This window comes from Cryptomeria japonica, chromosome 8 (assembly GCF_030272615.1).
Source record: "Cryptomeria japonica chromosome 8, Sugi_1.0, whole genome shotgun sequence".
NCBI lineage: Eukaryota > Viridiplantae > Streptophyta > Pinopsida > Cupressales > Cupressaceae > Cryptomeria > Cryptomeria japonica.
In genome coordinates, this window is record NC_081412.1 from 204,814,133 (window position 1) to 204,842,100 (window position 27,968).

Consider the following 27,968-nt stretch of genomic DNA (forward strand, 5'->3'; position numbering starts at 1 on the left):
GCGTTATATCACTCTAGATGGGAGGTTCACAAAAGTTTATGGTTATCACTTTATTCTTTTAAATCACTTTAGGCACAATGAAATGGTTAACTTCCCTTATTTTCTTCTCTGTTCTATGAACACTACCATCAAGGCTTACAAAGAAAATCCAATGGGTGATACTGCTATGCACCGAGGCCTTATGGTCCTCATCTATAACCATATTAAGTCCAACCAAATATCTTGTATGCAGCCCTTTATGGATTCTGAGGATGAGGGGTCTGATCCAGCCTTTTTAGAGGATGAGGATTCTAACAGTGACCCTTCGACTGATACGGAGGACAACATGGATGTCTCAGACTATGAAATCGGGAAGAAGATGAGTTACGCCAAAACAAGACCTTCATCCTCTAAGGGAAAAAAGCCCAAAGGTAGATCCCAGATAAGTATTTCTTCGGAAGAAGAGACTTCATATGACTTTGAGGACATGAGCCCTCAAGGGCTGCTGAAGAAGAAAAAAAAAGCTAATACCCAAACCAGGAAAAAGCACAAGAAGAAAGAGGAGACTATTAAGGAACTGGATGTCCACCAGCAGGGAAGTGACCTAGATGCTGATCAGAATCTGGAAAAGGAGACTATGGGAGAAGCTCTTAGGGTTGTTGACACAATCATCACTTGACACATTCCTAAAGAGGAATAGGCAACCCCTGTAAAAACTGATCCCCCTACTAACCCTCCCCCCGAGGGAATGAAAGGCTTCATAGAAACTATGGATTGGCTTATTAATGGTCACAAGAAAGTTGTGGATGAAAATAAAAAACTCTGCAACAGAGTTTTGATCTTGGAAAAAATTAATACTGAGGAAGGAAAGACCATGGCCAACTATATAGAGGATCTAAAAAACACCATAGTTAAAGCCGAAAATATAAGGGATGCCTTCAATCCCAGGTTTGAAAAAATTGAGAAGGATTTGCTAGAAAGGAATAAGCTTTCTGATGCAAATGAACAAACTCTCTCAAACACTGTTAATAAAGCTGGCAAAATTGAGGAGTGTCTAAAGAGAATTGTTGAACAGAGCCTTAGCATCTTGAAGATTTCAGCAAGCAACACCAACACTCTTATCAGCAAGCTGGATGAAGAAAAGGAAATCCTAGACATTGACCCAAAAACTGAAGGAATAGGGGAAGCTCAAGGTCCCAAAACCTGCATGAGAGGAAAAAAGAAGGAAAAGAAACCCAACAAGGATCTGGAAGACCTTAAAGCTATCAGGGCCACTTACGACGAGCTGGTGATAAAGGCGGAGGATCTGTTGAAGAAAATTATTGTGTAGTGCCTTCTCTATTTCTTTGCTGTTGTTAGTTTTGTTGTCCATTTTGGCTGCTGGCTTTTTGCCAATCTTTATGTTTGCAAATTTTTTTTAGCTGGACTTTATGGTGTTTATTCTAATTTCCTTTGTTAAAGGTTTTGGGTCCTGAAAACTTGCTTTTTTAATTAATCAGAACTATTGCACAACACCCAAGGGTAAAATGCCCTGAATGTGTTAGAGAGTGCATGCTAGACATTTAAGACCATAAATTTATTTATATATCCATATTTCTTTTATTATCTTTAATGTAATTCAATCATTTATGAAAGTCTAGGCAATTATCCTTTATGAAGAAATACATATGCTAGGAGATAAAGTATCTCATACATGCACAAGTAATACACTCATATCATGACTAATGTTCAATATATCGTATCTATAAAATGATCACATTTACCAAGTTATAATAGAAACAAATATTAGAACCTCAATTAATCACTTGATGGTATACTAGAACATACACCATTTCTCTCAATGCATAATAAATAGCATATAGTTGATTAGAATGTCCCTCATGATGTCATTAAACAATTTAGTCCATCATATATCTACACAAGAAAAATTACTTATAATAAATAAGTCTCATTACTTTAGGAAAAATTTAATATCAGATTCCAATCACACCTACTCCTATCACCTATGATCATTTCCGAACATACCATTAACTAGCTGAGTTTTCTATATTAAGCATAAAACTAGATATCATAGCCATACTTGCAATTGGACCTTATTTCCATTCACATTTAATGTCACAAAAATTCAAATACATACATACATTATTATATTCAAACTCATCTCCTATCAACCCTTAACTATAATCATTCTTAAACTAAATGCTTCTAGCAATTGAAGGAAAATTGTCATTTAGGAACACATTACAACCTCACTCAATTCATTGAGTAATCACTTTATTAAAAGTTGAATAGGGTAAGGAGATAGCATATTTTCTTAATTCACTCGTTTGATCCAGTAGAACATTTCATCAAGATCACACAACTCCTTCATGAAGCTAAGACTTTTATCTTACCAAACCAAATGAAGACGCAATGGTATGATTTTAAATTTTCTATACTATGCATGCAATGCCCAAACTTTACTTCATACAAAACATATATTATAGCATGATCTTTGAACCTATTAATTCTTTAAACTTTCTACATTATTTATGCAAGAGATATTCTACCTACATAAAATTTCTTCTTTTAAATGGAAATCATGGATGCAATACATAAATTTTAATTTTCAATGCAAATTTATTATTTCCAAACTTCTCTTTTAATGCATGAAAAATCATTTTTCGTTAATGAGTATTCAATGCTTCTACTTAATATCAATAAACTCCTAAGCACTATGACTCTTATACCTAAATAGAGAAAAGAGGGAGGAAGAATATTGCCAAACAATCAATTGATGCACACAAAAATTATACATAGACAATTTGACTTTCTTAGACATGTCATATTAATCATATAATGCATCTATTGACATCATTCTCTAATATATGCATATTCAACCTTCCACAAGGTCTCCTAAAATTATAATGCAGCTAGAAGTCTCAAATCCTTAAAAGTTGTGATTTATTCAAAGTTTCTTTTCTTACATGTAGGATTATACACATAGATAAACACCCAATAGTTCTATTTGGTACCCATACATCACCAATTAACTTCCTTACATTTTACATAAGAGAGTAAAGGAAAGTGAAGGGTGTCATTAAGCTACTATTTACTTATATATAGTTGCATCTCATGCAAGTTTTTAATTTACACATCATGATCTACACTAAATCATTCTTTTATGCATAATACAAACACTTTATCTTTCTATTCATAATAAAATCAATGTAATACTCAAATGTAACAAGATAATCCTATAATTATAGCATCAATTAAGGGAATACACACAATTTTCTCTCACTCTATAACATAATAATTTATATAGTAAAAACAACCTTTAACATTCAGGTAACCACTAGAAATCACAAGGCAAAGCAAGGCTACATTAAATCATATAAACATCACTCACATATAAGAGACATGCATAAGAAATAAATACACATGTTGTACAAAATTATGAATCCTAGAAAAAATTAGGGATAGAACACAAAGTATACACATCTAAAATCACAAAGGTTCCAATGACCTTTTCTAAATAGAAATCCGAATGAACAACTTAAGTTGAAGAAATAATTATAACACACCATGAAAGAATAAGAACAAAAAACTTAACCAAAGATCCTAGTGTTTGCAACATGGGCTATAATACTAGATGTAATGCCTGCCAAAATAGTCTAGAGAAAACTAACCAACTAATAAGAAAATATAGAGACAATTTTTCTTTTTTAATCTTAATTAACGAATGTAACTCAACTAATCATAAAGATTATCTGAGCATGTTCTCAAATATTACATACATCATCTAAGGATACACATAATTATTTCTACCATGATCATAATAACATGAGTACGGAAGAATAAATATTTAACATCACATAGATTAACATTCCCTAGGGTATCTCAACACCATTACTTAACATGTCACTAAGAATATAAGCAACATCATAAAACTCTACAATATCACTTCCTACATTACCTTAATATTTAATTCAACTAAATGATAGGAAACAAATCATTAATATGAGCCATCTTACTTATATTTGATGGACTTGAAAAGAACTAAGAGCGGGGGTGAATCAGTGACACCAAAAATAAAACTACTTCAAACACTAACTGGTAGATGAACTTAACAAAACTTTTAAAAACAATGCATGTAATCGAATATGATATAACGACATCCACAATAAGTAAAACCTCCACCATAACACAAGTGTTTGTACATGGAAAGCTCAAATAGGTAAAAACCACAGTGAGATGAAACTCACAAGTTAACTATTTGTAGTAATAGATAACTGATCGGTTAGGGTCTACAAAGTGCTCTGCTCGGAGCGAATCTTGTTAGAGATCTTAAAGCTTGATTAGAAGCTTATACCCTCTGAAAGGTAGTACCCTATTAGGAGTAACCTCGATGGATAATTTCTGAATCCAAACTAATGGATCACCCTATTAGAGGATTTGAACATTGAAGCTTGTTAGAGCTTACCCGATTAGGGGATTTGAATTCTGTTGTGATTGTTAGAAAATAACAGGATTGGTTTGATTTGTCTGAGTATCACAATACTTGCTTGATCAGATCCTTCTAAATATATTCAAAACTGCTCTTTTGCATACTTGACAACTTAACTCTTTTGACTTTCGCACATAGCATATCACTTTCACTCATATGAAATAATTCATTGTGATGTCAATATATATAGACATTTAGATTTCACGTCGGCCCAAAGAAATCATAACACAATTTCCTAGGTGCACTGTATCTGGTCAAGTGATCATAACTCATCACAAAAATACAACCAAAAATTGTCGGTGGGATAACTCATCACACAATTAATGAATACCAGTTGGACTTAAATATATGAACCGTTATCCTTGAATCTTCATGTTGTTGTCGATTAATGTGTATCCACTGGTTGTCTTCTATGCATATACTGGTTGTCACAAAGTACCGGTTAGAGATAAACCTCTTAGTATACCAATTATAGTGTAAACAACTTGAATTTATATCATTAGACAATATAAACATATGTGTGTGTATATGTTTCATCAATGACAACATATGATGAATTCATTACAATCATCATCAAGCCAACAATATTAAATATATTTCATCGACTTTATCCATTTCTTAAAAGATAAAACCATACAAATCTAACTCATATCTCACATCACCATTACACATGATAGAAATAAGATAACCTATTTCAACAAAGAACCATATCTCTATTAACAAGAATAGTAACCATCTAGAATACCAAGAAAGTTTTACAAGACTATCATTTCCTACAATACTCCTAGTGATCATTTCTCCTAATATCATAGTTAACATCTATTTAACAAGCCATTATATATATACAATTATAACCCAATTCACTTCTATGCTATAGGTTTATTTTAGAACACCAAATCCAAATGCTTCTAATCACTTATTCCCAACCATCATATATCCATACAATTCCAAGCATCAATTCTAAAGCATAATCATTTTCTATTCTCTAATAAAATATATCACGCAATCCTACAACATAATTCCCAATGAATCACATAAAATACACATATTTCTAATCCAAATAACATATTTTATTCAACCATGAATCTCAACCTCTAATTACATGAATAATGAGTAACCAAGATACATTGTATATCTAGCAGGATTATAACAACATCACATACTACAATATCCATAGTCAGAATGTACTATATCCATATCTTGATTATGCATGAATACAAATACGTCTTCTAATTACAAGTGCTCCAAGAATCCAAGAAACATGCTAAAAAGGTAAGAATACATGCACTAAAACATCCAATGAAGAGGAAAATCACAATGGAAGAAGGAATCAAACCACCTGACCATTTGGAACGATAAGGAACCATCCACCATGCTCTAGATAATGACACAAGATACCACACACACTCTAGATCTAGGCTGACACCTAGCTACCAAATGACATAAACATAACAACATCCTCAACTAAAAACATCGACATGAATAATAACCCAAATGACATCACAAGGCTAAATCAAAATCATAAGACTCCCAAACGCTGCCCAATAAAATAAGGCATAAGCAACTAGGATCTACATGTAGGGAAGAGTGTCATCACATGCTATCACCACATAATAGAAAAGGGAAAGTTGGGATATTTTTATTGGCATCCATTATACTCCTGTAGAATTGTCTCAACCTTTGAGTAAATCAAGGGAGTTTGGTTTTCTTGGATTACCAAGGCCTTCCCAAAGCTCATCTCAAGTTTATACTAGCACTCTAGAGCCATGAGTTGTGGAACCACAAATTGACTTATTCCCTTATTAATGTGAATCACTACTACCCATCCCACCTAAGACTAATTTACTAAGCTATAACTTGTTTACATAACAAAAATCTCAATGAGATATTCCAATGGTCTAGACCCTGACACCTATGACAAGGAGTCCTAGTAATCTATTCCTCTTTAACTCGACCACTCACTTGGAAGCCCACTCCCCCTATCATGGTCCTAGACCTTAGGGTAGCAACATACAGATTCTTATATAAACAAGGGCTCTCACATAAACATAACTCAATTATCTAGGGTTATCTATATCAAAATGATAAATCATAATAAATGCATATCAAAATGCCAATAATCTAGCCTCATACATAGGCATCATGCAAATCACATAATATCCAATAATCATAATATCACATATATCCAACATGAGCCCAATAATAAACAAGGCATATTCATCTTGTTAAATCCATAAATAGCGTAAATACCACGTCTGATTAAATAAATCAATTTAGAAACATCATAGGAACTTATAAGGATTCAAAAGTCAGTCTTTGGACTGACAAAAATCATAATAGAAAGAAAAATTGACTCATGAAATAAAATATAGTAGATTTGTGCATTTGTAGAGTGAAACAACACATTCACAAAATAACTCAGCCATTATGAAAAATAGTTGAACGCGTATAGATATCAGTTCGATGCATATAACCACAAGAATCATGCATCTAAGAGATAGTCTAGCACTTTTGTGCTATAGAAGAACACATACAAAATTATACAATGCATATAGAGTATATACTAGCTCGCATAAAGTACCCAATATAGTGCATCCATCAAAAAGTTCAACACATATGATACAAACAATAGCGCATATAAGTTAGGGGGCTAAAAAGTCTTAGAAAATGAAAAAATAAATGAATGAATAAGTTATAAATTTATACAAAAACCAATTACAACATTCGACAACAACTTTTAGGCCTAAAACAATCATAAACACGTACAAAAAAATAAACCTCAAAACAAACATCTAAGACATGTACAGGGCTTCCCAATATTTTACAAAAAAGTAATCCACAGAGTCAAATCCTCCTGGCAACACAAACTACAAACCAAACTCCAAATTCACAACATTACGGATATCTACAAGGAATTGGAACTTTAAAACTCCCAAGGAATAATAGAACTAACAAACCAAGCATATGGTAACACAATAATGAACACCATTCACAGGAATGTAGAGTCATAGGAGTTAAAATTCTAAAATACCAATAAACAAATATCGAAAGATTATAACACAGTAAATACATCAACCATTTATTTACACAAGCAAATTGTTTTACCATAGACATGGTGAATTAAATATTTTCAAATATAAATGCATAAGAAAGATTAAAAATATCCAACCTCGAATTAGAAGTTATAAAAATAATATTGTTGCAGAGACACAACCAAGCCCAAATATTCAATCTATTAATAAAATCAAGCCTCCATAAATCCAAGCCAAACTCCAAAATCCAATTCAATTCACATAAAAATGTTCATCCGAAATAGAATTCAAAAATTTCTCCAACCAAGCAACTTCCCAAACATCTCAAATCTCCAAATAAATAAAAATCAACTAGAAACTATGCAACCTTCCCAACCAATCAAAATAATCCAAAATATAATATTTCCTACCAACCATCTTGAAAATCAATATAATGATAAAATAAAATAATATTATCTCACAAGGAAAACTCCCAAAAAGGTCAATCATAAGAAGGGGCAAGTAAATAAATAATAACAATTAAATTAACAATAAATAAATAAGACAACAATATATAGATAAATAAACAATGAAAAAATAATTAAATGGACAGATAAATAGAAATGCTCTAACAAATATAATTTAAACTCAATACCATTAATATCTCCCAAAAACATATAAAATATAATAAATAAATAATCTTTCATGCATAATTATAAATGCCAAATATTATGATCCACAAAATAACATTAATAAATAATAACCCTCGATAATTAAACACGTATTTATATGTAATATCAATGCCATCCATTAATTTAATTTACTATTAATAAAATATATAAACCAATTAATTAACTAATAATTTATATAATAATCATAACTCTTCAAGGCAACCCAACATAGGGTAACATGGAATACCACATAATACTAAACAATGCAACTCAAGCGAAGACACCAAAACTGACAATATACCAGCTAAACCTGAGTATAGAATAGTATCTCATGTAACCTCTAATCAACTTGGCATTGGGATTGAAGGCATGCTCAAACCTGTGGTATGGCATCATCTGTCTCACTAATGCAATAGTAGAACAATTATGACAAATATAACATCATCTTAATCATCATTACATGATAAAAACATGAACTGAGGTTAGTACATAACAAAATATAGACCTCACATGCATAATGAGAGCATATAAATCATCAATCCTAAGTCCCTCATTATAATAGCCTTGACTATATTGTTAGCCACATGACATCATAATGTCTCATCTGTCAATATGAAATGTCTAGCACAAGGTAAATCATCCTCAAAAATTATAATGAACCACATGTCCTAAATAGTACAATAATCACAAAGCTCAACACAGTCCTAACTCTAATAATCACACTAGAGCTTTCAATCAACACAATAATCATAATGAATCCACTACTGTCAAAGAGAAATTTCATATTAAGAATGAAATAGGTGTTGGCATTTTGATAATTTTTTGATTGTCATTGATGGACACACACTTGCTTTGTGTACACTTTCTTGATGTATGAGTTATGCTCAACTGGTATTTATTCCAACTGGTATTATGTATTATAGTCTTTAGACTATCGGTGTTTTGCAGAAGATGTTTACCAATCTCAAATTATATGAAGACCTCAAGTGGTTCGAGAATATCAAGCAATACAAAGGAACAAAGCAGTAGTTAACATTTTTCCAGTCTTCATTTTTGACAATCAGTAATTGGTAAATTGTATGAACCGGTATTACTCTGCGATGAGTTAGCAACCGGTATTTCTGTGATGAGTTATCATCCACCGACACTTTGGCGGTGATTTTGTGTCATGTTACCAAATGTGTCTACATGTACTGAACCTAGGAACTTGTAATTTAATCCTATTGGACCGACATGAAATCAGACTCCTTTATAAGGACATCATGTCTAGGGTTTTAGGAGGGGATGAGGGTTTGTATGTGCGATCATAGAAGAGAAGATTAGGTCTGTGTGAAAAGAAAGAGTGTGGAGATATTGAAGACTGAAGTAATGCTAAAATGCATTAACAGTGAGCTATCAAGGATCTAACCAAGTATATTGTGCTAGTATCTAGATCACTCACTTGTTGATTACTCACATCTTTGACAAGTCTAAAACCCTTAACTAGGTAGGCCTAGCAAAACCTTTGTAAATCCTCTAACAAGGTGGTTCACAATTGTGAATCTGATATCCTCTCACAAGGTAGTCTTTGACAGGACTTATCTCCTAACAGGGACCTAGATTCCCAATAGGATCTATTCTGGTGAAGAACATTGTATGACCTTAACCGGTCTGGTTTCTATTGTGTAGATAGTTACTTGTGATTTTATGCTCACCGTGGTCTTTCCCATTTGGGTTTTCACGTCAAACATCTTATGTTATGGTGATTGTGCTCTTGTGGGTGAATGCTTTATTTTCTATTTGGCTTGCATTTATCTTAACCAGTTTATTAGTGAATCTGTTGTACCGGTTATCTGCTAAATTATTTAGAAGTTTGAGTTCAATAAATTTTGGTATACTAATTCACCCCCCCTCTCAGTATTCATCAATTGGTATCAGAGGCAACCTTTCTATAAGTCTAACCACTTGGAAGGAGATATGGGGGAACTCACTGTGAGGGAACTTACTCATTGCCTCACTCGGACTGAGAGAGCATATGATGAACTCAAAGTCAAGTATAGAGCCTCTCTGGAAAAAAGAAGAGAGCATGCTGAGAAACTAATGGAGCTTACTGAAAATAGTTCTTCTAATGAAGTAGACATGGATGCCCTAGTTGAAGAAGTTGAAAAACTGATTGAATCTAATGCCAACTTGATAAGGGAGCTGGAAGGACTGACTATCAAAATATGTCAAGAGCTTGAGAACCAAAGGAAAGCTAAAGATCTGGTAAAAGACAAAGATCATAAGATCTCCAAGCTGAAGCAAGAAATCATTGGCCTTACCGCTCATCTCCAAGAGAGTAAAGTGGAAAAAGAAGAAATGCAAGGTGAACTAAACATGGCTATTTCAGAGAATGCAACCTTGAAGGAATCCAATGATTCTATTTCCAAAGAACTTACTGAAACAAATGAGATACTTGCCAAATTCAATTAGAGTATTGTTAAGCTAGAGCAAAAGGTTGAATCAACAAAACCAGTAAAGAATACCACTAGACTTGGTTTCTCGAGTTATGAGGAAGGTGAGACCTCTGCAACAAAAGATGTAGCATCAAAGAAGAAACCAACATCAAAGGATAAAGGTAAGAAAAAGTTTAAAGTTTTTTGCTTTAATTGTCTCAAAGGACATACTGCTAATGTGTGTAGAAGCAAGGCCTACAATAACTTTCCTTATTTTCTAAACAATAAGCCTAGATCCAATAGATTCAATGGAAACTTCTATGCTTGCAACAATTTTGGGCATAGAGCATTTGAATGCAGGTCGGTTTTGCACAACACTAGGAGATACCCTCCAAGGACTCAAGGAGTTATCCCAGAACCCACTGTGAACCGGAATGCAAACCAGTATAATGCCTATGACCATCAGTCAGGTGGTGGTGGCTATCAAGCGACAACTAGTTGGAGAGAAACATGTTTGATCTGTCATGGTAGCGGTCACATTGCTGCAACATGTAGAAGGAAGAATAGTAGTATGAACAATGGACCATGGAGAACACCTAGAATGGTATGCTATCATTACAACAAACCGGGACACACTGCCAGAACCTACAGAATGAGAAAGAACCTATCGGAAAATATACCAATCACTCCAGAAGGAAAGATTGATGTTGAAACTATTCAAGTGGGAATGAATAAAACATGGAAAAAGAAACCTGAATAAGTGTCACAAGATGAACTAGTTTCTGTACCTAGTGTGGAAGTCTTTGAATTGACAAACTGAGCTTCAGAAAAGCTTAGGGGGAGCATATTGGTGAAATATTTGAACCCCCAATTTATATCGATAAAGACCATAACCAGTATACATTACTTGTTAATTGATAGAATATTTTGAAGCGGTAAAAGGAAAAATTAGGGTTTGTACGCTAGCGGTGGAGCATTAATTATGGTAGGTGAAAGATTGTTTAAAAGGGATTTTTGATGCCATTTTCACATATCTATTTTCGAGCGAAGAATTTTCAAGTGTAGAGCAACAAGAGCAATTCGTCTAGCAAGTCAAAGTGAATTAAAAATCTTGCAGAAGAATTCAGAGATCATTTTCAATCAATCAGGTGAAGGACACCAAAGTGGTAATCCAACAACCGAAGTGGTGTGTTGTGAGAAACATTGCAAAACCCTAAATTTCAAAGTGTGATGGTATTTCTCAAAAATTTTGTCTATCATTTAGTCATGGCTTCTGCATCGCACTCCAATTCTACTGCACCTGTAGACTCGGTGAATTTTATTCAAAAGAAGATGAAATACAATGCCCTATCCTAGATACCCATTGGAGTCATAGTTGAGAAAGATATTTCAGCCTATTGATTGCAAATTGGAAGACCTAGGATCCCTAGTGATCCATTCCCAGCTAGGTCTATTATGTGGGGATGACAAGAAAATCAAATCAGAATATAGCATCCTAGAGAGGAAGAAACTACACAATGCAGTTTATTTTCTTGAAGAGTTCATGGAAGATCACATCCACATCATCTTAAGCAGAGAACACGGTGATAAAATGTACCTCGAGCAGACACATAATATCACATCAGAAGCAATTCATGTCGTCACCGATTTCTGTAACATTAGTGAGGTGCCAACTTTAAGGAAGGTCATCAAGACTTAAATGACTAAGCTCACCGATTCTCTGAGCAACCAACGGGGAATGACTATCAACCCCATCAAAGATGACTTGGTTAAGTATGCTTGCATGGTGATCGGCTACCGGGTGTTTTATGCCAATACAATAAACTTTTTCCCCGCTGCAGCAGTAAATGCCACCTACAAAATGATTCAGGAAGATGCCTCATTTGATTTGTGTACTTGTTTGCAGAAGCAACTACTATTGAACCTGAAGTCCATTAAACAGGATATTGCTTTAAGGTTCAGGTTTGGACAACTTTTGGTCGGTCTATTTTTCTACTTTCAAGGCTATTTTCTTGGAGTAGGTGATATTCAATGGTATGTTGACCAATTGGTCACTAAGCAAATTAGGGAAAGTCTCCAAGTGGTGGGACCTGAATATTCTGAGGTTCTGAATAAATATCTTGATGAATTTAGGCAGAAAATGAACCAAAGGATCAGGATTTCTAGAGATATTGTAAAGAAATATGAAGATGACATCTTCTTTATCATAAAGGTAGATGAATGCATAATGGAAGCGGTAGAGCCAAGAAAGGAAGTAATAGAACCTATGGGGTATGAAGTGATGTATGACATGTTGGATGGGTATGCCTCTACCCCGATTGCCTCACCTCTAGATGCTAATAAAAAGTGAAATGACACCTACTTGGAGAGAGTAACACCAGTTGAAGATCCTATAGTGAAAAAGGGAAAGGCAGTGCCATCGGTATTTGCAACGGTTACCTTAGCCAACCCAAAAGTGACCAAGCAGTCACCTGCCAAGAAGAAACCAAAGTTGCACCCGCTAAAGTATTTGAGAGGAAGTAGAAGACCAAAAACAACTCACCGAAGTCAAAGGATACTGAACTAGAAGTGCAGCCTAAGAAAACTAGGCAATCAAGCAAGAAGGCTAAGTCTATCGGTAATGCACCTGCATCATCAACACCGGTAAATATAGACATCTCTTCTTATAAGCCTTTGACACATTGTGCTTGATGACAAAAGAATATTTTGATGATTTTTTTGATAATGAAAAGGAAGAAGTAGAGCAAGAAACGATAAATATCTGTGTGTTAATGCTCGGTCGCCATATGAAATTAGATTGGTGACACTTGATTCTTTATAAAATTCTTTGGACAATAAATGGCGCATTGCCATTGAGAAAGAACAGGAAATAAGGGAGAAAGTCTTTGCTCGGTACTTTCCCGATGCCTCCAATTCTGAATTGTTTGAGATAATGGAAAAGAATAAAGGTCTCTTCTTCATGAGAAGAAGAAGACTCGGGTTGCTAGAAGGCATAACCTCTAAAGTGGAGAAGGACACTCATCTACATACAAAAGTTGTTGTTAGATTACATCAAGTGTCTGAGGCCAATAAGAAAGTTGAAGAAGAACCTAACCTATCCTCAGCCAAATCGGATGAGGTATATGATGGTGAAGGAGAAAGAGTTACAAAATAGGTTGACACTATTAATGTGGATGCATTGGATGTTGAAGATGTCACTCCAGACAAAGAGAAGGAGAAATGGGATAAAGAGAAAACAGAAAAGGAGAAACTGGACAAGGAAAGGGCTGATAAGGAGAAAGAGGAGAAAGAGGAAGAGAAAAAGAAAGAGGAATTGAAAAAGAAAGAGGAAGAGAAAAAGAAAGAAGAGGAGAAAAAGAAAGTGGAAGACAATTTGAAACACGAAGAAGAGAAGAGGAGAAGAGGAAAGAAGAGGAGAAGAGGAAAGAAGAGGAGAAGAAGAAAGAAGAGGAGAAAAAGGAGGAAGAAGATAAGAAGAAGGAAGAACTAAAGAAGAAACAAGAAGAGGAACAAAAGAAGAAAGAAGAAGAAAAGAAAAGAGCAGTAGAGGAGACAGAAGCAAAACAAGCCAAACAAGCGGAGACTCCGAAGGCAACCGGCGGTCAAGCCAAACCAATTGACATCACCAGTCCTATTGATCTCCAATTTGCAAATGAATCGGAGCTGCTCCAAAGCATAAAGCTTGCACAAGAATGATTGGAAGCATTGAGGGGGAAGAAGGAACAAGATGTTATTCAAATTGCGGTTGATACTCTTACCAGTTTGAATCCCGGTACTAACCTCCCCAGTACCGATTCCTCTCTATCAAAGCTTAAACTTCTATGTACCATTGTAGAGGACCAAGTCCAATTCTTGGAAGAAGTTGTTGAAGAAAATGCAAAGAAGAAGCATGAAAAGGAGCTCAACACTGCCTTAGTCAAGAAACTGAATGAGCTTCGGTCTCAACTTTAGAAACAATAGAAGGATGTAAGTGTTGCTATGGATAAGGGCAAACTACTGTTGAACAAAGTCAGTCAACCCCATCTATTATGTGATGATGTGCTCAAACAGAAAGATAAAATCCAATCGGAGTTCCAAGCATACATCAACAGTTTCAAGTTTCCCTATGACTCATTCACTACATATGGGAAAAAAATTCATCATTATCAGCATCAGACTGCCAGGATAGAATTAGAGATCAACAATCAGTCAAGAGATTTGTAGGAGCTTCAACTGGTCTTATTTCCTAGACTGCAAATTCTTCAGAAATGCTTTCTGAATATGGAAGCCTTAATGGTAACTCAAGAGATGAGTACCATTGATGCCATGGAAGAATGGGTATCTCAGATGCAGACTGAGAGTGAGGTTTCTACCTCATTACTTGATTCATGGTCATTAACCATGAAGACTTTTATGCAGGATTTTAAATTTGTTTTTGACAAGTTTCATTCCTTATTGTCATAAACATTTACTCAATTTTAATAATAATGAGACACAGGGGTTATTTGGTAGTACTTTGCCATTGTTGGCAAAGGGGGAGTAGTATTTAAAATTTTGGTCAATGTTACCATTTCATGTATACTTTCATGTTACATCTTTAAGGGAGTAGTATACATTGTAATTTTTGCAAAGGGATAGTGTATATGCTTAGGGGGATTAATTTTGCATATGGCATATTTTTGTTGTAAAAACACCTTAGATGTCAAAATTTTGTTAAGTGTTGCCATCAATGCCAAAGGGGGAGATTATTGGCATTTTGATGATGTTGTGATTGTCATTGATGGACACACACTTGCTTTGTGTACACTTTCTTGATGTATGAGTTATGCTCAACTGGTATTTGTTCCAACTGGTATTATGTATTATAGTCTTTAGACTATTGGTGTTCTGCAGAAGATGTTTACCGGTCTCAAATTGTATGAAGACCTCAAATGGTATGAAGACCTCAAGCGGTTCTAGAATCTCAAGTAGTACGAAGGAACAAAGTGGTAGTTAAGATTTTTCCAGTCTTCATTTTTGACAACTGGTAATCGGTAAATTGTATGAACCGGTATTACTTTGTGATGAGTTACCAACCGGTATTTCTGTGATGAGTTATCATCCACCGACACTTTGGTATTGATTTTGTGTTGTGTTACCAAATGTGTCTAGATGCACTGAACATAGGAACTTGTAATTTAATCGTATTGGACCAACATGAAATCGGGCTCCTTTATATGGACATCATGTCTAAGATTTTAGGAGGGGATGAGGGTTTGTATGTGCGATCATAGAAGAGAAGATTAGGTCTGTGTAAAGAAAAAGAGTGTGGAGATATTGAAGACTGAAGTAATGTTGAAATGCATTGACAGTGAGCTATAAAGGATCTAACCAAGCATACTGTGCTAGTATCTAGATCACTCACTTGTTGATTAGTCACATCTTTGACAAGTCTGAAACCCTTAACTAGGTAGGCCTAGGAAAGCCTTTGTAAATCCTCTAACAAGGTGGTTCACAATTGTGAAACTAAAATCCTCTCACAATGTAGTCTTTAATAGGACCTATCTCCTAACAGAGATCTAGATTCCTAACATAATTTGTTCTGGTGAAGAATATTGTATGACCCTAACTGGTCTGACCTTAACCAGTCTGATTTCTATTCTATAGATAGTTACTTGTGATTTTTTGCTCACCATGGTTTTTCCCATTTGTGTTTCCACATCAAACATCTTGTGTTATGGTGATTGTGCTCTTGTGGGTGAATGCTTTATTTGCTATTTGTCTTTCATTTATCTTAACCGGTTTATTAGTGAATCTGTTCTACTGGTTATCTGCTAAATTGTTTAGAAGTTTGAGTTTAGTAAATTTTGGTATACTAATTCACCCCCCCTGTCTTAGTATTCATCAATAGGAAGCATTTAGAACATGAAAAAATCTAAAAGTGTTTATCACAACCTCTCATAGAGGGTGAATTAGGGAGGGACACTACACTCCCCAAAATTAGAGTATTTACGTGGGCTATAATTTATCACAAAATTCTTACGAGTGATCGACTTGCATACTTGGGAATAGTTCAAAATTTTAATTATGTTTTATGTAATCATAGTATGGAAACGTTAGACCACCTCCTTGTGTAATGCAATTTTTCATATTAATTTTGGGGAATGGATCCAAAGAAAACTACATTGAACAACTCCACTTCCAAATAATTTACAAGAAGTTCTAGAGAATTCGCCTTCACTTCACTAGAAGTCCTTTTTGGTCGAAATGTGGGTCATTTATCCACCTATATTAATTTTAAATATTTGATGGGAAAGGAATAAAAGGATATTCCCTAAGTAATCTCACTCTATTAAAAATGTGATTCAAGAAACTGAAAAAGTAATTTTCAAAAACGTCAAAGCCTCAACTCCCAATTCAAGGCATTTATCCTCCTTGGTAACTTCTTGGGATTCACATATGTCATCAAAATGAAAATACTCTTACCCCCCATTCAAAGGGAGGGTATTGGGGAATTTTATACGAAAGATAGATACAAAGTCAATTAAGTGTAAACCATCTCTTTTAGGATTCACAAAAAATATCTTTGATGTAGCTGCAAAGGGTAATCCTGGAAGTTTGGCTCTTGACCATGTTCTTAGATCACATAAGTGAAGGGTTTTAGAAGCTTTAGAATGCAAAATTCTAGATGGTTTGACCATGTTCTTAGATCACATAAGTGAAGGGTTTTAGAAGCTTTAGAATACAAAATTCTAGATGGTTCTATTAATATTGCAGAAGCTAAGGCCGCTCTGTTAGGTCTTAACATAGAAAAGAGGCTTAACATTTCCAATCTACTTATTGAAGAAGGATATTCGCTGATAACTATCAATGCTCTAGCTCATAAATAGTCATCAAACTAGCAATTAAAATACATATTTTTAAAATAATGGGAAATAATTATTTTCTTTCAAAATTATCAAATTTATCATACATACAAAGAAGGAGATAAAGTTGCAGACTATCTTGTCAATATTGGAGCTAATCTCAATAGTCGGGAAGCCTTTTTCTCACACGAAGAGCTTGTTAATATTGTAGATCTGGTGTAGGAACTGAGGGAAAACTTAAACTAAATATTTTCTAACCTATGTTTTAGTTTTGTAGATTTGATGTGTTCTATTTTTTTTGTGGTGATCTCATTTCATGTTGTTACATCACATTCCTACTGAAATCTTTCGACTTTATATCTTAGCTCATCATTTGTGTCACTTATCACACTTGAACTCGTGTGATGCAATTTATTTTTCCCATGCTAGATATTAGATCACGCAGCCATGAAAATAAAGAGATGTATGTGGAGCTCTTTCAAGTGTAATGTGAAATTGAAAATCTTTATTATATATGAGAATGAAGTCTTCAAATCCTACCAAATTAATTAATGTTCATTTCTAAACGTTCCATCTTCACATTCTTCTACAATTGTTTTCATGAAAAAAAATTCACACATGTGGCTACACCTTTTAAGTTTTTCCATTGGGTTATCTTTCTCATTTCAACTTAATTTTAATATTGCCAGGGAAGCTTAAGTTTGTTCATTTTTGCCTACTGCTAGTTTTCTTTGTCACGGTGAATTCAGTAAATAAGGCAAATAGAATTTATGCATCATACAATTATAGGATCAAATACCAATGAGATTTTGGGAGTCCCTAGTATCAATTTCAATCTATTCTTTACATCTTTTGAGTCTTTTAATTTTATTTCAAATCTTCATCCATGGAAGATGCCATTAGTGGGTGGAAGACGCCATTAGTGACTTGATTGGAGACCACATCCTTTCTCCTCAATCTCCTTGTGCCTTGTTTCCATCTCAACTCCTATCCATTTTCCTTTCAATTGCTACAACCTCTATCAATATTATAATGTTTTGTCCCATATTACATATGAATTTGTACATGATGAATTCAATGCTAACCATGCTTTTGGGGTGGTTGTGAGGGGTTTAGACCTTTTTGAAGGAGAGAATAATAATGGCATATTATTCCAAAGAGTAGAACTCTAAAAGAAGCCTAAAATAATATCAATGTATGATTTTTTAAAGATTTCTATTAAAGTCCAACATGATCAAACATTGGGTAGAGCATTGTATTCTTTTACAGATAACATTGTCTCATTGAGGATTGGAGCTATCTAGAATAGGTATAGGGAATTGTCTCTCCTCATTAATCAAGAAGGCAATCATAATTCTTAGTCCTACAAGATGAAAAGTTTATTTTTTGGTCATCTCGAGATCCTCCAATGTAATTTTCATTTGGGTGTGAAAGAGGCCGATGAACATATTAATAAGGTTTGAGTCATGGATTTTAGGGACATCAAAAAGTTTGTAAAGAAAATTAAAGATACCACAAAGGAGTGAGGTTTATGGGACTTCATCCCAAGCCTTTTGTTAAAATTTTGGCCTATTATTCTATGGGTTTAGTATGTTTTTGGATGGTAAAAGCTTTGCAAATATTCTATATTTCCTTGTCACTTGGTCTATTCTCTTGTTATCTTGGTGTTTCTATTGTGGATTACTTGCTTATCTATCCTAGTTAAATGCATATAGTTTGTAGGTGGAAACCATGTTTTTGGGTTGGTTTTGTTATTTCTCATCACCTATTTAAGATTTTCTCCCTATTTTTTGTTTCTATATCTATTCAACTCTTATACTTTATTAGATTAATATATATACATACTTTTGTGTTCTTCCAAAATAAAACAAATGTACTATATATAATTCTAGAATGGTATTTGCATATTGGGGTAAAGACTTTTATATGTATCTAGGTAAAATAAGGTAATTTCCTTTGAGTAATAAGCTTATCTCTTATGTTGATAAAACAAACCTTATTTATTCGAGTTTTTTTTGAAAAATATTACAAAGATTCTAATTCAACATAGAAATATATTTAAGATATGTGTTGTGGTAAAGGTTGTTTAATGGTTACAAAATCCGTTGTTGGCCATTAAGTACTAACAACTATTAGAAATTGTTTAAGCAAAACCTATTGGAGTAAGACATAGTACGTAAGAGAACCTTGGTTATAGGAACTTATTTGTAGTTATCTTTTAAGAAACACTGTGAGGATAATTGCATGTGACTTTGATTCATTTGAAAGTGCATATGTAGGTGGTTCTTTGGTGAATGATGCTTGTATGTCCTCAAGTCCATAAGGGAAGGATCGAGTGGAAATAACTCTATGGATTGGGTTTGTTCCTAATTTTCTTGACCTTTCCTCTTTTATAGGATTTAAATGAGGCTGAAATTTGGTAATAAATGGTTATAAAAGAGTTACAAAAACATGTTAGCTTATATTAAACACATAATTTGATTCTAATTAGCAAGCTAAAGGAAGTGAATGGGTTGACTACCTTATAGTTGGTATTTTCATTAGGGTACATTTTGAGTTGATGCCACCTTGAGGTAGTTCTATGTGATTATTATATGCTTGTAAAGCTTAACCTTAGACTGAAAAGAATACATGAATAGACTTCTAAATAGGTCGATTGTGTTACATACTTATCCATTTGTTCACTACTATAAATATTCTTAAGCATGAGCTTCACAAGTGTGAGTCATTGGAATATTTATGTAGTGTTAGGTAGTCACTAGAATATGCTAATGACCGATAAATAGATACTATAAGAAACTAATAGGCAATCACTTGCTTCACAAAGGTGAATTTGCCAATGGCTACGTTAGAGTTGATGTAGTTAGAAGGTAGTCACTAGAACATACAAATTCTAGTTTCCTAGAGCTACTATTGTATCTTTTATATTAGTGCATAGTCATCTAGTTCACAAAAAGGAAGGTTTACAAGGGGTTATCTAGAATTTGATACAGTAATAGCTACAGGGGTAGTTACCACAACTATATTTGGCACCAATTTCCGATGCATTTTTTTTGAAATTTTGACGAACTATCTTCGGATTACTGGTGAAATACTCAACAAAAATTTAATCACTAAAATTTTGTCACTTGTTTGACGTTCCTATTTTTGTCAAACTCTTGACCAAGTGTCGTTGGATGGTGTAACGAAAAAATGCGAGCTATTTTCATCAAAATATTGACAAAAAAATTTGTTAGTCTTGCGATGAAGAATCAACACAAAACATTGTTAATTATGACAAAAATATCATCGCACATACAACAACTTCATTGGATATTTAACTAGTTCATCATAATTGCGACGATGTGGAGCATGCCAATTTGACAAAATTATCATCGCACATACAACAACATCGTCGGATGTTGATTTCACAAGAGTCAAAAAACAAAGGATATGAAATGGCGAATCTTTTGCTATTCTGCATAGTCTAAATATGAAGGATGCAAAATAGAGAACCTGTCGTTGTTTTTGCAAAGCTAAAATAACAATTTGTGAAATGGTGAATACATCCCCATTTCACGAAAGATAAAAGAAAGGATTGCAAAATAGCAAACTCGACGCTATTTTGCGAAGGGCATCAATTACCACATGATAATTGGCGAAAAGGTCGCCATTTTAAAAGGAGGAAGAAAGTGGGTTTGCGAAATGGCAATATATTCTTTAATGTCATCTTGTGCGCATGAATTATGTGAATGAACTATAACATTCAGAGGAATGATGGCAAAGATTGTCATAAAAGTCAATGGCGAATGGCTGTCATAATTTAGTGTGAGGTGTTTAAATATTGATTGGACTTGAGAGAGTGTTGTTGGAGTACCATTTTATTGGTATAATGTTGTATGTAGAGTTGTCTTGGGTGCCTTACACAATGTGGAAGCCAATTTCTCCTTCCATACTGACAAGAAATTAGTCCCATTTCTTGGATGATTCACGGATAGGAGGCTAAAAGGTTTGTTTTCATTTAAGGATGAGCACTTGTATGAGGTTTTGGAGATGCTGCTGGGAGAGGAAATTGTCCATGTAACTCATCTCTATAGGAAGAACCAGGAGGCATATTCATTGATTGCAACCTAAGGTTTCCAGTTTGAGATAGGGGTGGACAAGATGAAAAATGCCTTGAGAGTTGTAATTGACTCAAGGTATCCATTAAACCTGGATAGTGTGTTTTCTCGTGTGGTCCCAATGATGGGCATTATTCTTGAGGCAGGGGTAGTTGGTTCGATGACACCCTTACCATTCATTTGATAGGTTGGTGATGATTTGAAGGCAAGATGCAAAGCTCTTTCTTTTCACGGGTGTCAGGCACTCAAAACTTTCAAAAGGTTGAACCAATGTCATTAGGTTTTAGGGGTTCTTCATGAAGTGGCATGAGAAGAGGTGGGTTGAGAGTTGCGAACAAGACCCCAGACATCCCAGGCAATGAAATGACTCTCAAACTTCTATGAGGAACTAGAGTATAGGCTGCCTCTAGGTTAATCCTTCCATGGCCTATGGAGTTTGCATTGTCTATTTTTATATTTTTTCTTTATGACTATTTTCTCCCCAATTCTATATGTACGTGTGGATTTTTGCTAGTAGTTCTAGTATGCCGATTCTACATGTAGTAGGGTTTTTTTTGGCTAGGATGGTGGTTTTTTTTGGGGGGGGGGGATGGCAGAACTCTGGTGGTTTTTCAATACCACCTATACTTGCATATTTGTAATATTTTATTTCCAAGCAATACAATACATAAATTATCGATCAATATTTTTATTCCAAGTAGTACAATACATAAATTATCAATCAATTATGGATCAATATTTTATTTTCAAGCAATACAATAATGAATGCATTCTAACCAATAAGAAGGGTCTAACAATGAGTATATTCATGTGTATACTCTGTGTGGTTCATATATCCATGTGTATGCTTTGTATTTTCAAGTGTATGCTCTATGTTTGGCTCTCTATTTTTAGTTAATTTACAATATGAGAATAACAAGAGTGAACCAAATGGGATATGAAGGTCATAGATGTTTCATGCTTCTCACCTTTGTTTGAGAAAACTAAAATTAACATTGCTTGAGGAAAAATAAATTTGGGAAGGGCGGACTATAATGTCCCTACTTTGAAATATAATTTAATGATTTCATAATAAATAATAATAATAAAATTAAGGATTAGAAACTGTAAACTTATTTCTAGGATTAGAAGAATAAAGGTATTTCTTTTGCATAAATTTACATAATTTGGTATGAGGCTTATTGTACATGTGCTAAACCAATTTTGTAGCTAGACCTAAATTTATCACTGAGATGTTGTGAATACCCAACCCACCTTTAGACTTAAATCTAAACTCATGTTTGCTAATGAGATTAGACATTTTTTTTTTAAATCTAGATTTACTTTCGAAATCAAATTTCTGGTAACTCTCTAATTTTGAGACTACTGATTTGGGAGCTTTTAAAACAACCATGTAACAATTGGTAGTAGTGTCAAGAGCTGATTTTATCATTTGTATTCTAGATGCCATTGATAACCAGTTGTCTTTCCAGTTAGAGATCCTGCTTTTTATGATTTGAATTTTCTTTTGATAGTCTAAAGATTTATTATGAACCATGAAGAAAGGAATGCCAAACTGCTTTCAAGGTAATTCTATCATTGGAAGTGTAGGACTCTAGTAATATTAGCATTTACAAGACAAATAGAGTTAAGGATGAATACCTTGGATTTGGATGAATTTATCTTTTGACCAAAATCTAATGAGTATCTTGCGAGCAAGGACTTAAGAGTTGAATAGGGAGAACTTTTATAAGGCACCCTACATAAATATATTCTCACCACTATCTCACTATACAAATCTTTCTTTAATAACTAATTTGACTATACTTGTTTATATGGGCAACCCTTAATATAATTATTAGTATCTTTTGATTCCATTTTGCAGTTGCAGATCAATAGAGGTTAAAGGTCTTTGCTTCCAAAATCCAATCAACATCTAAAATCAGAACCTTTTTTAGTCATTTACCCTAGGGGACATTACAAATTTGTAAAATTTAAACCTTATTTAGTCAAAACCTTAAGGCACCCTACAAGATATCGTTGAATAGGGAGAACTGCTATAAGGTACCCTACATAAATATATTTTCACCACTATCGCAATGCATGAAGCTTTCTTTAATAAATTATTTGACTATACTTGTTTATATGGGCAACCCTAATGAAAATAATGACTAAATGACTAAAATCGGGACCTTAATTCAAATAAAAGATTCTTAGTGAGCTTTGAAATTTGTAAGGTAGTGGCATGTGCGGATTGGCCTATTTAAAGATGCCATGTGTTTTGTCTTTGTCCAGAAGTGTTGGATGGTCACATAACTCTAGCAACCAGGTACTTATATCATTGAAAAATAAAGTTTACAGAACATAAGGTTAGAGCTTCCACAAATCATGTCAATTTATAGATACACATCACTCTCAATTCCCCATACCCAATCATATAACATTAATCATTCATTCATCCAATAATAACATATAACATTAATTCATTCATCCACTAATAATATATAACACTCATTATTTCATCCATTACTAACATATTAAATTCATTCATTAACATACACATTCATTCAATAACATATAACATTCATTTTTTAAGTTTTTACATTATCAAAAATATGGTTGTCATAATATGATTACAATCATTTTTTTTGGTTTCTTTTTTGTAGCTAAATAATGAATAAGTGGAGCATCATTTTATAAATCATCCCTCCCCCCTTCAGTTGTTTTGCCCTCTGCTAGTGATCTTAATGTATGCAGGTACTCGTGTATTCATGACATGGAGGCTGTTGCAAGGGGGGTCTATTGTAATAACAAAGAAATGTTAAATTGATAGGTTTTATTATTATTGTTACAAGTATTTTATTAATTAAAAGAACATTATATTGGTGCTCTTTACTAGATAGGGCCACATCATGTTCCTAATCTTGTCTTATAGCCTCATGCTCAACATGCTAAACACCCTCTAAATCCTCTAGAGTTGAAACACAAAAGGTTACATTAATTAATACACAAGGCACAACGCTTGTCATAGGTTTTGCAAAAAAATATGTTTAAAATAATATTAGAGTTATAATGAATAGTTCATAAGGCACAACGCTTGTCATAGGTTTTGCAAAAAACATAATTTTATGCCCCAATAAGCCGTCCCTAGTCAATTTGAAAAAAAAATAACACTTTTGTATGTGCATATGTTGGCTCCTCAAGGCATTTATACAAGTGGTCATGGAAGTTTTGTAGTTGGTTTGACTTCTTATGTATCAATGGAACTTGAAACTGGTGAAATAGTTCTAGAAAGTAGAGCACTGGTATTGAGTGATAGGGTTATTTGTTGCATAGATAAGTTTGACAAGATGTCGGATAATGCTCGTAGCATGTTACATGAGGTTATGGAATAGTAAATAGTGTCAATTGGAAAGGTTGGGATCATAGCATCTCTTAATGAAAGGACATCGGTTTTAGGTTGTGCCAATCCTAGCAGTTCACAATACAACCCTAGACTATCAAATATTGATAATATCCAACTTCCTCCAACCTTGCTTTCCAGGTATGATCTCATCTACCTAGTTCCTGATAAAGCTAATGAACAAACAAGTTGACGCCTTGCAAGGCATCTTGTTTCATTACATTATGATGAACCTGAGGACCAAACACTGGATGCATTGAACCTCCCAACCCTGACTTCATATATCACTTATGCAAGACACCATATACATCCTAAAACGTCTGATGAAGTTGTAGAGGTTCTGATCTGTGGTTATGTTGAAATGCATAGTAAGGGCAACTTTCCTAGTAATAGAAAAAGGGATATCACAACACCTCGTCAAATTGAAAGGTTGATTTAAGAATTAATGAAGCACTATCCTGCATTCAATTCACTGAGTGGGTCAAAAGGTGTGATGTGGCAGATGCATTCCACCTACTTGAAGTTGCACTTCAACAATCTGCCATCGATCATTCAACTGAGAGCATTGACATGGATCTCATCACTATGGGAGTTTCAGCCAGTGAAAGAATAAGATGAGCCAATCTTGTTTCATCAGTTAGGATTCTTCTCATGGAAAAGATGTAGGCAGGGGGATCATCAACACATATAACAAAGTTACTAGAGTAAATACACAAAGAGGGATCTGAGGAAGTCAACCTCAATGATATTCACAATGCAATTGGAAACCTTGTGAGTGAGGGGTTTGTTACAGTCCTTGAAGACAATGTTAAGAGAACTTGAAAAACATTTAAGGATGATACAACACCCATATGATAATTAGTAATGGTGTATTTCATAAGACTGATGTCTTAGTGTTGTGACAAACTAATTTAATATGCTTTGATAATTATGCTCTATAGTACATCGCTGGGTACTTTCTCTTGTAACAAAATGTTGAAGTAGGAAGGAATGGAAAGCATGGTTGTACAATTTGATGACAAAAATTGACATCAAAAAATAAATTAAAATAATGTAAGAACCATAAAATGTTTGGGCAAACCCTATGAAAGAGATTTTCATGCCCAATCCCATACAAGCTAGGCAATCTCGTGAAGGAGATGTATGCCTGCGAACTCCATCAGAGCTGATACAATTCTTTTGCCCCAGAAAGCCTTACCCACTCAATGTAAGAATACACAATACCATTTCAACCTTGTTTAGTAAATTGGAAGGATTTTATAGTAGATTTGAAGATTAATGGGAGTTGACCAAAACATAGAATGCAACACTTATAGTGGATTTGTTGACACTTGCACTTGTTCGTCCTCTCTCTCCCTCCATTTTTAAATTTATGGTTAGCTGGATGCTTTCCGGGCAGCCTTGTATTTCAATTGATCCTTGTAGTCATTATGCCAATGAGGGTTCTACTAGGATTGCTTATAAAACTTGATTATGCCATATGTATTGTAGCCCCAACTCTCCTCTCCTGCACACACAAGATTCAAATAAAAACTAGCCAAATAGACTAAAAGTTTATTTTTATACTTTTAAAATAAAATTTTATATTTCAAATAAAAATAAAAATTTGGAGCCAATTATTTTACTTTGTTTTAATTATTATGTAAACTTGAAGCAAAAAATATCTACAAAACACTTTATTTGAACACCTCCTAGAAGATATGAAGGCCTAAAAATAATAATCTAATAATAATGCAAGTTTGGGTGCATTGTCATTGAAAATTATGGTATGTGGGAATTTAATAATGTTAGCTTCAACTGATTTTTGAAATACTAGTTTGATAAGCTCCCCCAAGGAAGTGTACATATGTTTTTGATGATTTTGGACTATTGAATATCCTTTTGGTATAACACGTGCTAGTTGCTGGACATTTTGAAACATTAGGATATTTTTATTTAGGTACATGTTCGAGCTCTAAATGAATTTGGATTTAATTACCGAGCATCATTTGATAACATTTTGTTTTAGCCCTGTGTTTTTTCATTGGTTTGGTTATTATGTTATGTTTGTCTTTATTATAGTTCTCAACCAAAATGTTGGCAACAAGGGATTTATAGATGGTGACGCCCATATCTATAATATCATCAAAAGTGGGAACACAATGGAATTGTAGATGAAAAGCCATTCTAGAATTAATATTTATGATGAAAATATAGAATTTGTTTTTTGGTTAGGCCAATGAAACTACCTAAAAAGGCAACTCCATAATTTAAGGAAGGAAGAAAAAAATCCCCATTTTGTTGTTTTGCATTTGTATGCCCTTCCCATTTGTGGCTTGGAGATGTGTTGATCTCTATAATAACTTGACTATGTATCTAGGGGTGCATAGGTTGTCGTTGTATTTTGATTCTAAGTGGTTGCTCAACCCTTTTGCCTCATTGTAACCCTAAGCCTCAGTGTAACCCTAACCATGATATCAACCCTAATTTATTAAACTAATCACAAAATTTGAAGCTATAGAAGTTTTCTTATAAAAAATTTTACAACAGTACCCTACATAAAATGTCTATTCTCACCTATAGGAATGTAAATGTTTTCTATTAGAGGAAAACAAGTTTTGAAGGGTCCCTAAAACCCTTTACATCAAATATTCAAAAGATAGCCATTAGAGAGCACTAGACAAGCAAAAGACAATAGTCATAGAAACGATAGTTAGCTGGAAACAAAAAGCCAGCAGTAGAAAGACACAACACAAAGAAACTAAACACCAGACATCAATAAAAATAGAGAAGAACAACCAAGTCTAGGTGAAGCTCTTTATCAACTCGATATCTTCTAGTTCCAATTTCTCCATGGTCTCAGCAGTTCGCTTGATGTCTTCAATGTCCTTTCTTTGGTTTTGCTTCTTTCTCATACTTGTGCATGTTCTTTTTCTAGGACCTACTTCCTTATCTTTAGGGGTACCATTTGTCTCCTCAGTAGTGTCCTCGAGGACCTTTTCCCCCTGGACCCATTCAAATTTGCTGATAAGGACCTTGATACTATCAAAGGCAACCTTTAAAATCTTGTAACTCTACTCCGCAATCTTTTTGAGAGTCTTCTCAATCCCTTCAATCTT

At 34.0% G+C, this 27,968-nt stretch overlaps 1 pseudogene; it reads left to right on the plus strand.

Moving 5' to 3' along the window:
- The first annotated feature begins 727 nt into the window (after positions 1-727).
- LOC131043754 (DNA replication licensing factor MCM4-like) lies at positions 728-25,692 on the plus strand (annotated as a pseudogene).
- Positions 25,693-27,968: the final 2,276 nt, after the last annotated feature.